Source organism: Hemiscyllium ocellatum, chromosome 6 (assembly GCF_020745735.1).
Source record: "Hemiscyllium ocellatum isolate sHemOce1 chromosome 6, sHemOce1.pat.X.cur, whole genome shotgun sequence".
Taxonomy (NCBI): Eukaryota; Metazoa; Chordata; class Chondrichthyes; order Orectolobiformes; family Hemiscylliidae; genus Hemiscyllium; species Hemiscyllium ocellatum.
In genome coordinates this window covers 111090158-111101684 of record NC_083406.1, presented here as the reverse complement: position 1 = coordinate 111101684, position 11527 = coordinate 111090158, and the positions used below count along the sequence as shown (strand labels likewise).

At 42.6% G+C, this 11527-nt stretch overlaps 1 protein-coding gene across 1 annotated transcript in view; it reads left to right on the top strand.

Moving 5' to 3' along the window:
• Nucleotides 1-7557: 7557 nt before the first annotated feature.
• The window catches only part of LOC132816868 (interleukin-5 receptor subunit alpha-like), a 66729-nt gene continuing 62759 nt past the window's right edge, over nt 7558-11527 (top strand). The window contains exon 1 of the mRNA XM_060826856.1: nt 7558-7692. The gene's annotated coding sequence lies outside the window, so the exon portion shown is untranslated. The remainder of the gene's footprint in view (nt 7693-11527) is intronic.

Below are 11527 nucleotides of genomic sequence, written 5' to 3'. Positions count from 1 at the left end.
ATCTCCATTTGCAATCAGGCAACACCAGCAACAAATCAAACTAGGAGCTGAAGGTTATCAGAGGCTGTTGTCATGACATTATAGTTGTGATCCAGCAATTTTTGAAGAATTAGGTTTAAAGGCTGCTTTGTCTTTGTAAGAAAAATGTTAATATGACTGTAACAAGCCACAAGAAGTTAAAAGCATGGCTGTTGCAACTCATCTGACTGCAAATTCTCAGTGGATTAGTGAGATATAGAATCCCTACAATGTGGAAATAGGCCCTTCGGCCCAACTACTCCTCACCGACCCTCCGAAGAGTAACCAATCCAAATCCATTCCCCTACCCTACATGTACCCCTGACTAATGCACGTAACATACACATACCTGAACACTACGGCAATTTAGCATGGCCAATTCACCTAATCTGCACATCTTTGGATTGTGGGAGGAAATCAGAGCACCTGGAGGAAATCTACGCAGACATGGGGAGAATGTGTAAACTCCACACAGTCGCCCAATTCAAGTCCCTGGTGCTGTGAGGTAGCTGTGTTAACCACTGAGTCACCGTGCCACATGGCAAAGGTAAAGGATCATTGAACTGCTCTCCCATTAGAGGGAAATGACTGGAGGCAGTTTAAACTGAAGGTCGTCATGCCTTAGACAAGGGGCAAGGTTTAGATAGCAGGATTCTCATGATAACCTTGGCTGGTCTAGGAATTAAACATGCCATTGTTGGTATCACTCTACATTGCAAACCAGCTGTCCAGCCAATTGAGCTAGACAGGAGCTCTCAAACAAGCAGTGTCACTGTGAGAATATGAGATTTGCAGAGAAGAGCAAAGAACTTCAAATAGACTCCAGACCATTTGTGGAACCCTTGATTCCCAGAAAATAATGCACCACCACTTTGAGCTTCGATCTGCATAAATGTCTAACACAACTTTAAAACAGACCTTCCTCAGAAGATTAATGTCTTCAGAGAAGAGAGTTCGCAGTCTAAGAGAAATCTTTGCTTCAGAAATCAGCCTCAGTTCTGCCAAAAGAGTCCAGACAATCAGAAAGGGCTAGAGCCACTTAACTAGTAAGGAATTTTCTCTTTGTCTCTTTATTTCTACCACTCTCTCTTTAATTTTCTCTCTCTCTCTCTCTCTCTGTCTCAAAGCTCCTACTTCCTGAGTCTACTGTTACAAATAAACACCAGCTGCTCAACTGTGGAAGCCTTTGCTGCCTGTGAATCTGACTTCATGTGATAATCATTTCAATTCAACAACCAAGGACTCAAGTAATATGAATAGGAAAGATAACCTTGTAGAGTTGAAACTGAAATCTTGACCACTCATCTACCTTACTGGAATCATTATAACTAAAAAGTGGGCTAAACAATTTGTGTCATCTGTTAAGAACCAGGCCAGTCCCCTCAAAACATTTCAAGAAAGTAGCCAAGACCCTGTCTTTGCTGAAAATGTGTTGCTGGTCAAAGCACAGCAGGCCAGGCAGCATCTCAGGAATAGAGAATTCGACGTTTCGAGCATAAGCCCTTCATCTGATGAAGGGCTTATGCTCGAAACGTCGAATTCTCTATTCCTGAGATGCTGTCTGGCCTGCTGTGCTTTGACCAGCAACACATTTTCAGCTGTGATCTCCAGCATCTGCAGACCTCATTTTTTACTCGAAGACCCTGTCTTTGCTAGTTATTTTAAGTAGGTGGAATGCAGATTTCCCAGGCAGGATGCAATTGGTCAAACCACTTAATTTAAACAAAACAGAATTTATTTACAAGATTACCAAATAAACCACAAACAAAAGAGAACAAAATACTGAAAAACTTAACCTATCCAAAAATCCAACAGACCATCCCAAGTTAATGATACTGTTCCAATTACTTGCAACAATCCCCATAAACTCCCCTTGGCACAAGAAGGTAAAATCAAACACAGGGTCTTACTGAAGAGAAGTCAAAGAGAGGGATTTGCATAAATCTACTACTTTCATTTTGCTGTGTCTTGAAACAGCAGTAAAAAGTGAGGTCTGCAGATGCTGGAGATCAGAGCTGAAAATGTGTGGCTGGTTAAAGCACAGCAGGTCAGGCAGCATCCAAGGAACCCGAACGTCGAATTTCCTATTCCTTGGATGCTGCCTGATCTGCTGTGCTTTAACCAGCAACACATTTTCAGCTCTTGAAACAGCAGCCAGACCAAACCAAACCAGGGAAAAGCTGAGCTGGGAGAACTGACCACTCCCCTTTTGTTGTACAATGTTTTAAAATTTAAAAGCCTTTTGCCTGAGGCAGTATCTGTTAGCTATCATCAAATTGGCCCTAAAACCCTTTAACCTCAGATTTTTCAGAAGCTGTGCTTTTACAACCTCCGAACAAAAAAAGAACCAAAGACAACCTAACCTTGTTAAAGGAGCAGCATCACTGTACATCTATTTTCAGTTCACCGACCATGTTAATGACTAAGACAATTTTATCAACAATAAGATTGGCATGATCAGCAAGATCATTCCAAGAAATAGTAACCACCCAATTAAACTGAACTGGATCAGGCAGATAGATGCTGTGTTGTGTCTAAATAAAAGCAATTCAAATGGTGGAAAGGGCGTGATGTTCATCTTTTGTTGCCGCAAAGCCTGTGCAGCAATTAAAAAGTAAGATCAGGAATGCTCCCCATTTTCCTGTGTCAGCACCAATTGTAACAACTTTCAAAAAGCTCAGAATGAGCTCCATCAAAGCACGCTTGATCCTCCATGTACCACCTCAAATATTTACTCCTGCAACCAATGGAGCACAGTGCCTGCAGTATTGCAGCAAATGGCTCATCCACTTTCTATAACACCTCCCAAACCAACATCCTCCACCACCTGGAAGGACATGAGCAGCAGATGCATGGGAACGCCACCCCCTTGCAAGTTCCTCTCCAAGCCCCTCATCATCTTGGCTTGGAAATGCATCACCGTACCTTCAGCATCGTTGGGTCAGAATCCCAGACCTGCCAACGGAAAAGAACTTGTGGATGTTACACCATGTGGATTGCAGCAGTTCAAAGAGGCAGCTCACCTCTTGGTATAGCAGAATGGTACAGCAATTATCATGGGGGAGTTTTAAATCTACATGTCGATTGGTCGAACCAGCTCAGCCAGAGTAGCCTTGAGAGTACCTCATTGAATGTATCTATGACTGTTTTCTTGAACAGTATATAATGGAACAGATCAGGAAGCAAACTATCCTAGATCTGGTCCTGTGTAATGAGACATTAATTAGAGAATAATTTTTTTTAATAGATATTTTTATTGGAAGTTTAACATTTTGACAAATTTACAAAAATAAGCAGAATTTTCAAGCACAAACATTAATATAAAAATAAATCTTAAATATATAATCATCAAAATTCAACTAATCCACAATCATCCAGAGTGTATAGTTGAGTCACTTACATCCGTCAAAACAAGAGAAAATGTTCTCTAATACACTCATAACAGTATGATAAAAAGGAAGCTATTTCCAAACAATAAGAACAAAACATTAAACATGTTTGAATGGAGATCTTCCTCCTTGTTCTCAGGGGGCCTTACTACCTTTCCAACGTTCCACCATATCCTCTCCCAAACAGTGTCCCACCCTTGACCCGGGCGCTCCTGAATAGGATTTAGATATAATGCCGAGCTAGAGTTAACAGTGAGCGCCGCACCCCCACCCCTCCCCACCCATACCTGAGTATATCTGATAGCATCAATGCCACGTACAAACATACATAACTATAAAATTACAACTCCAACAGATTACAGTTAAGTATAATAACATAAGATAGCAAGGAAGACAACCCCGTTCCCAGAGGCAAAAGTAAAGTAGAATAAAGTATCCATTTCTCCCCACGGAGTGTGAGAGAGGCAAGCCAACATAAATTGTCTCTTACGATTTATTTAACCGAGTCTAAAAGTTTCTTGGCCTCTTCTGGTGATCTAAAATTATACTCGGATCCTTCGTGGGTAAAGCATAACGTTGCTGGGTAGCGTAAGGTGTATTGAATATCTAAGTCCCTTAAACATTTCTTCACCTCATCAAACGCCTTCCTTCTTCGGGCCAAAGCCGGGGAGAAGTCCTGAAATAACATAATCTTGGATCATTCATGGATCATGGCTTTAGGATCCTTTCCAAGCTTTCTGGAGGCATCCAGGAGTATCTGCCTCTCCCTATAACTCTGCAGCCGGAACAGGACCGGGCGTGGGCGCTGGTTCGAGCCAGGCCCGCGTGTCGCGACCCGGTAGGCCCACTCCACCCTTACCCGGTCCGTTTCAGCCCGCAGGTTTCAAAGTTGCGGCAGCCATCGCTCCAGAAATGCTATTAACTGTCCCTTCCCTTCTTGCTCGGGAAGGCCCAGCAACCGAATATTTTTTCTCCGATTTCTGTTGTCAATATCATCCATGTAAATTTCAAAGGCCCGGACTCTCTGCTCCAGAGCTCGCACCTGTTCTGCAGCTGTTTGAGCTGCAGCCTCGGAGGTCGTGGCCTTTAGTTCCGCCCCCTCCACTCGGCCCTGTAATTCCCCGATGGTTTGATTCTGTTTTTGCAGCTTTTCTTCGAATGCATTCCATCGCTGTCGGGATTCTGCGATGAAATTGACGAGTGTCGATTCCAATCTGGCAATCATCTCTATAAGGCCCGTTTTTACATCAGCTGCAGCCGGAGGAGAGGAGGGTGGGGGAGGGGTCTTTGTTTTCTGAGAGGTGCGGGGTCCCTTCGATTTACTCATTATCCACTCAGTATTAGACTGTTTAAATATAATATTCAGCAGCTAATTAAGATTAAAGAAATTTTTTGGGTGGTTTGGCAAGTGTGGTGGGGACAGGTAACCCACTTTGCCCAGGTTTTGGGAAGGGCTCTGTAGACTCAGACTTGCTGAGTCGCCGCCATCTTGGATCTCCCCATTAGAGAATAATTAATGACCTCATAGTTAGGGATTCTCTTAGAAAGACGATCACAGTGTGATTGAATTTAGAATATAGATGGAGAGTGTGAAGATAAAAACCATACCAGGGTCCTGTGCTTAAGCAAGGGAGACTACAGTAGAATGAGGGAGGATTTGGCTAAAGTAGACTGGAAACAAAGATTTTATGGTGGGACAGTTGACGAGTAGTGGAGGACTTCCAAAGCAATTTTTCAAAGTGCTCAGCAAAAGTATATTCCCGTGAAAAAGAAGGACTGTAAGAAAAGGGGTAATCTGCCATGGGTATCTAAGGAAATAAGGAAGGCTATCAAACTAAAAAAAAGACATGCAAAGTGGCCAAAAACAGCATGAAACAGGAAGATTGGGTAACCTTTAGAGTTCAACAGAAAACCACAGGAAGATTTATAAAAAAAAATAAGATAGAACATGAGAAAAAAACTAGCCGCAGCATATAAAGACAGATAGCAAAACTATAAATATATAAAACAAAAAAAAAAGTGGCTTAAGTAAACATTGGTCCTTTAAAGGATGAGAAGGGGCACTTGGATATGGGATATGAGGAAATGGCCGAGACATTGAACATGATTTTTTTAATCGGTCCTTACAGTGAGGACACTAATAACATGTCAATAAGTGACAAAGAGATGAAGGTAGGTGTGGATCTGGAAACAATCATTATTATGGAAGAGGTAGTGTTGAGAAAGCTAATGGAGCTAAGGATAGACAAGTCTCCTGGCCCTGATGGAATGCATCCCAGGGTACTAAAAGAAATGGTGGGAGAAATAACAGATGCACTGGCGGTAATTTTCCAAAATTCGCTGGACACTGGGGCAGTCCCAATAGATTGGAAAACAGCAAATGTGATGCTACTGTTTAAAAAGGGAGGTAGACAAAAGATGGGGAATTATAGACTGGTTGGCTTAACCTCCATAGTGGGGAAGATGCTTGAGTCTATTATTGAAGAAAGATTGGCAAGGCATCGCGATAGAACTGTCCCATTGGGCAGATGCAGCATGGGCTCATGAAGGGCAGATCATGCTTAACAAATCTTTTGGAATTCTATGAAGACAATACAAGCAAGGTGGACAATGGGGACCCAGTGGATGTGGTGTACGTAGATTCCAAAAGGCCTTCGACAAGGTGCCACACATGAGGCTGCTGCATATGTTAAGGATGCATGGCATTACAGGTAAAGTATTAGCATGGATAGAGGATTGGTTGACTAACATGAAGCAGAGTGGGGATAAATGAGTACTATTCTGGCTGGCAATCAGTGACTAATGGTGTGCCTCAGGGATCACGTGTAGTGTGTCAAAGTTTGCAGATGACACTAATGTGAGTGGCAGAGCAAAGTATGCGGAGGACAATGACATTTTGCAAAGGGATGTATATACTTTGAGTGACTGGCAAAGGCCTGGCAGAGGCCTGGCAGATGGTAGGAGTAACAGTAAGAAGGACCAAGACTTGAACAGTAAAAAGTTGCAACATGCTGCTATGCAGAGGGACCTGGGTGTCCTTGTGCATGAATCACAGAGGGTTGGTCTGCAGGTACAACAAGTAATTAAGAAGACAAATGGAATTTTGTCCTTCATTGCTGTAGGGGCTGAGTTTAAAAGCAGGGAGGTTATGTTGCAGCTGTGCTGGTGAGGCCACACCTGGAGTACTGTGGGCAGATTTACTCTCCTTACTTGAGAAAGGATTGTACTGGCACTGGACAGGGTGTAGAGGAAGCTCACTAGGTTGATTCCGGAATTTAGGGGGTTGGTTTATGAGGAGACACTGAGTAGGCTGGGATTATATTCATTGCAATACAGAATAATGAAGGGGGGATCTTATGGAAACATATAAAATTATGAGGGGAATAGATAAGGTAGAAGTAGAGAGGATGTTTCCATTGGTAGGTGAAGCTAGGACAAGACGGCATAGCCTCAAGATTAGAGGGAACAGATTGAAGACTGAACTCAGAAGGAACTTCTTCACCCAGACTGTTGTAAATCTATGGAATTCCCCACCCAGTGAAGCAGTTGCCATTACTTCAGTACTTGCTTTTCAAACTAACATAGATTTTTTTTAACAGTAAAGGAATTAAGGGATACAGTGAGAGCATGAGTAAGTGGATCTGAGGCCGCGAAAAGATCAGCCATGATCTGATTGAGTGATGGAGCAGGCTCAAGGGGCCAGATGACTAACTCCTGAACCTAGTTATTATGTTTGTATGTTCTTAGAAATAACCCTTTTTGCTGGCCTTGCCAAAGTATCCCCAGAAAAATATTTTTAAAAATCAATATGATGCTCAAGCATAAACAACTATATAAAAATATAAATAAATCCTGTTAGGGAGAAAGTTTAGACTCAGTGCCAATTAAGGAATGCTAGTAAAATTCCAAGTGTTTGACATAGAATGTGACTCATTTTAATGTGGAAATATTTATATTCCCATGCATTTGCTGCATTGAATTCCTTCATGATAAGTGAAATCTGGACGATAAGTAACTTGTTTAGTGGTCTCTGTTGTCTAAACCCCGGTTTCAGGGAGTACAGTAAATAGACTTACAGGAAGTGCTGCTGATTAGAGGGTGACCTCACAGCAACAGCATGATGAATAGGGACTTCCCTTTTAAATAGAAGCTGTCGTACTGTGCTTCACGTGAAAGTGTATACACTTGGAGGCGAGGCCACTTGTCCTGTCAATGAGCTCCTAACGTTTCAGGTACCTGTCTTGGAAAGGAAAGGGACAGTTCTCTCTCCGGCCCATTGTTAAAGGTGAGACTTTGATTGGCTATTTCAACTGCCACGGTGTAAATTTGCCATAGAACAAACTTGCAGCAATCATCGTTTTATTGACTTAACTTAGATTTGTATGAGTTTAATTTTTGTAGCAAATTTGGAACACTTTAATTCTTCGGAAGTTTTTGTTTACTTTCTCTCAGTATTTGATAACGTGCGAAAAAGAGTATGAGATTTTATTTTGTTGGACTTTCAAGGATAAAATAATAAGAAATAGAAGCATTTGGCCCTTCAGGTCTGCTCCATTGTTCAATAAGGTCGTCGGTGACCTGATTGTGGCCTCAACTTCACCTTTGCCTGTTCCCCTCTAACACTTCAGTCCATGTTGTTCAAAGGGTTGATGAGCTCAGCGTTAAGTGTATTCAATGGTTTTAGTCTTGACTGTTCTCTGGTGTGGAGAATTCCAAAGACTAATGCTTTTCTGAGAGAAAAAAATTATTCCTCCCTCCTATATTACACCTTATTCTTACATTATTGTCCCTTAATTCTAAGTAAACAAAAAGCAATGTGTCACAACAAGTGGTCTGACCTCCTGGTGACTGTCCAGTGCCCAGCAAAGCATGGCCATCAGTAACTGAACTCGAATTGGGAACGTAGAAGCAGAAATGTACTATTCAGCCTGTCAACGATTCACAGCTCTCTGAGTAAATCATATCAATCCGAAGTGACTTCATTCTTGTTTTAAATTATGTCCCGTAGTTCTGCACTCCTCAACTTAGGGGAATATCCAAATTTACCTATTTAACTATTTTGTAAGTTTCAATGTGATCATTTCTTACCCTTCAAAACTTTGGAAAATACAGATCCACTTTGCCCAATTTATCTTCACAGGACAGTCTCATCATTCTGAGAACAAACTTAGTGGAACCTACCCTCTCCATGGCAATAATACTTGTCCTAAAATAAACCGATGAATGCTGGAGATCCAAAATAAACAATAACAGAAGATTCAGCAACTGGCAGCATCTGTGGAGAAAATGTTTCGAGTCCTGTAATCCTGGATGTCTTACTAATTTTGAAAAATACTTCACATCTTATCCTCTTATTAAACTGGGAAACGTTGCATTCTTTCAAGTGAAAGAATTATATTATACCCCATCTGCCATGTCCTTGCCAGTTCACCATCCAAACTCTGTTGAAGCCATTTTGCATCTTCCTCATAGCATACATTTCCACCTATTTATTGACTTGCTTGCTGAGCTGGTGAGTTTATTTTCAGATGTTTTGTGACCATCCTTGGTAACATCATCAATGCACTTCTGGTGAAGCATTAGTGTTCTGTCCCGCTTGCTGTTTAAGTGTCCGGGTCTGACGGGGTTGCTGCTGTCGTTTCTGGCTTGGTTGCTGGCTATGTTTCTTAGTGGTTGGGATATGGGGTCCAACTCTACATGTTTGTTAGTGGAGTTCCAGGTTGAGTGCCAGAATTCCAGAAATTCCTGGGGCATGCCTCTGTTTGGCTTGTCCTAAGTTGGATACCTTGTCCTAGTTGAATTAATGTCCTTCATTGTCCGTGTACATGGATACAAGTGATAGCTGGTCATGTTCCTTGGTGGCTAGTTGGTGTTTGTGTACCCTGGTGAGTAATTTCCTTCCTGTTTGCCCTATGTAGTGCTTTTGGCAGTTTTTACATGGTATTTCATACGTAATGTACTGTTGGTTGTGGATATGGGATCGTTAAGATTAGATTAGATTCCCTACAGTGTGGAAACAGACCCAAACAGTCCACACTGACCCTCCAAAGAGTAACCCACCCAGTCCCATTTCTCTTTGACTAATGCACCTAACACTATGGACAATTTAGCATTGGCCAATTCACCTAACCTGCACACCTTTGAACTGTGGGAGGAAACTGGAGCACCCGGAGGAAACCCACGCAGACGCGGGGAGAATGTGCAAACTCCACACAGACAGTTGCCAGAGGCTGGAATCGAACCTGGGATCCTGGCGCTGTGAGGCAGCAGTGCTAACCACTGAGTCACCATGCCGCACCGTGCCATTTATACTTGTTAATAGCTGTCATGGTGTGGTAGTCAGTTTGTGGGCAACCATGATACCCAGGGTTGGAGTGTTCTGGTGATCATTTCTGATATGCCCTTACTGTTTGGCAGTGTGGCCAGTGTGTCCAGGAGTGTTGTGTCTTCCTGTTGTGGTCTGTCATTTGGGTATTGGTGGGGTTCTGCAGTGTGTTATGGCTCACTTGAACAATGCTCTAATACAGCTCTGCTTGTGGATGTTGGGATGGTTGCTGTTGTAGCTGTTTGTCAGTGTGGGTGGCCTTCCTGTATACGCAAGTCTGGAGACCCCCATTGGTGTTGTGTTCAACCATTATGTCCAAGAAAGGGAGGTGGTTGTTATTCTCTTCTTCCTGAGTGAAATTTATGCTGGTAAGGATGTTGTTTATGCGTTGATGGGTTTCCTTTAGCTGAGAGCGTTTGGGTCAAGACAAATGTGTTATCAACATGGTGAATCCATAGTTTTGGCTGGATTGTGGGCTGTGCTGTCTGTTCTAGTCTTTGCATGACAGTTTCTGCTATTAGTTCTGATATCGGTGATTCTGCAGGTTTTCCATTGATTTGTCTGTGTACCTGGTGATTAAAGATGAAGTGGGTTGTGAGACACTGATCCAGTAGTTTGATGGTGTCTTTGCTGTTGCTGTTGGTGTTGTATGTTGCCTGATCCTTTGAGTAGCGAACTTCGTGTTTCCTTGGCTAAGAAAGTGTTTATGGAGGCGAACATGCTGTCACATCAAAGGAGACCTTAATCTCGCCCTTCTAGTGAAGTGAGGAATTCTTGGGCAGAGTAAATGGAGTGGGTTGAATTGTCCACTAGGGTTTTTAGTCTTTGATGCAGTCCTTATCTAGTCTGTATGTCGGTTTTCCCGGGAATCAAACTATGGGTCTGAGGAGGGCCCCTGGTTTGTGTACCTTTGGGAGTCCATAGAAGTGGGGTATGTTGGATCCCTATGGCTTTATTTTTTGGAAATCCATCTTGCTGATTTCTTCCATCCTTTGTAGATTTCTCAGGGCAACTGTGATGTTGTTTTGCAGTTCTGGTGTCTGATCTGTTGCCATTTGTTGGTAAGTGTCGGTATCTGCTAGTAGTGTGCTTGCTTTCTCAATGTATTATCTCTGTTCAGTATGACAGTCATGTGCCCTTTGTCTGCTGGTTGGATTACAATGATTTTGTCCCCCTGATTCCTTCTAGGGTTTTCCTGTCTTGTGTGTTGAGGGTGTCTTCTCTTTTTCTGCTTAACTTTGGGGCTACTGTCTGCCTAATGATCTGTTGGGTTTCCTCTCTGAGTCAGCTGTTCTTGAGAGTGGCTTCTAATGCCACCAGGAAGTCCATTTTAATAGTGTGTCTGTGATTGTAATTCAGTCTGCGTACCAGTGGGCTTTAGTCTCAGTTAACGGTTGGTCTGACAGGTTCTTTATCCAAATGCCTGATTTGGCCTTGTTGATGTTGAATTTGGTCAGTTTCTCCTGTAAGGCCAGTCTTTTCTTTGTCTTCATCTTCTGTTGTTTCACGAAGATGGCTAATTCTAGTGTTGTGGTCCATTCATAGTTGGTCGAGTTTGTGTGCAGTTTTTTGGTGCAGAATTTCACTTTTGTATTTGTGGAGGCAGTTGCAGGCATCGTTAACTAATGCCCGTAACATCCTGCAGCTGTTTTGGCCTGCTACTTGCTGTGTGATGTTGAGAGGTGCCTTGTATTTTGTACAGTGTGGTCGTACCAGTTTTCGGAGGCATTCATGCAGTAAGTGGAGGTGCTCGTGGGCCGCGCTCAGCTTTAAGTCACTTTACCAGCTCAGTGAG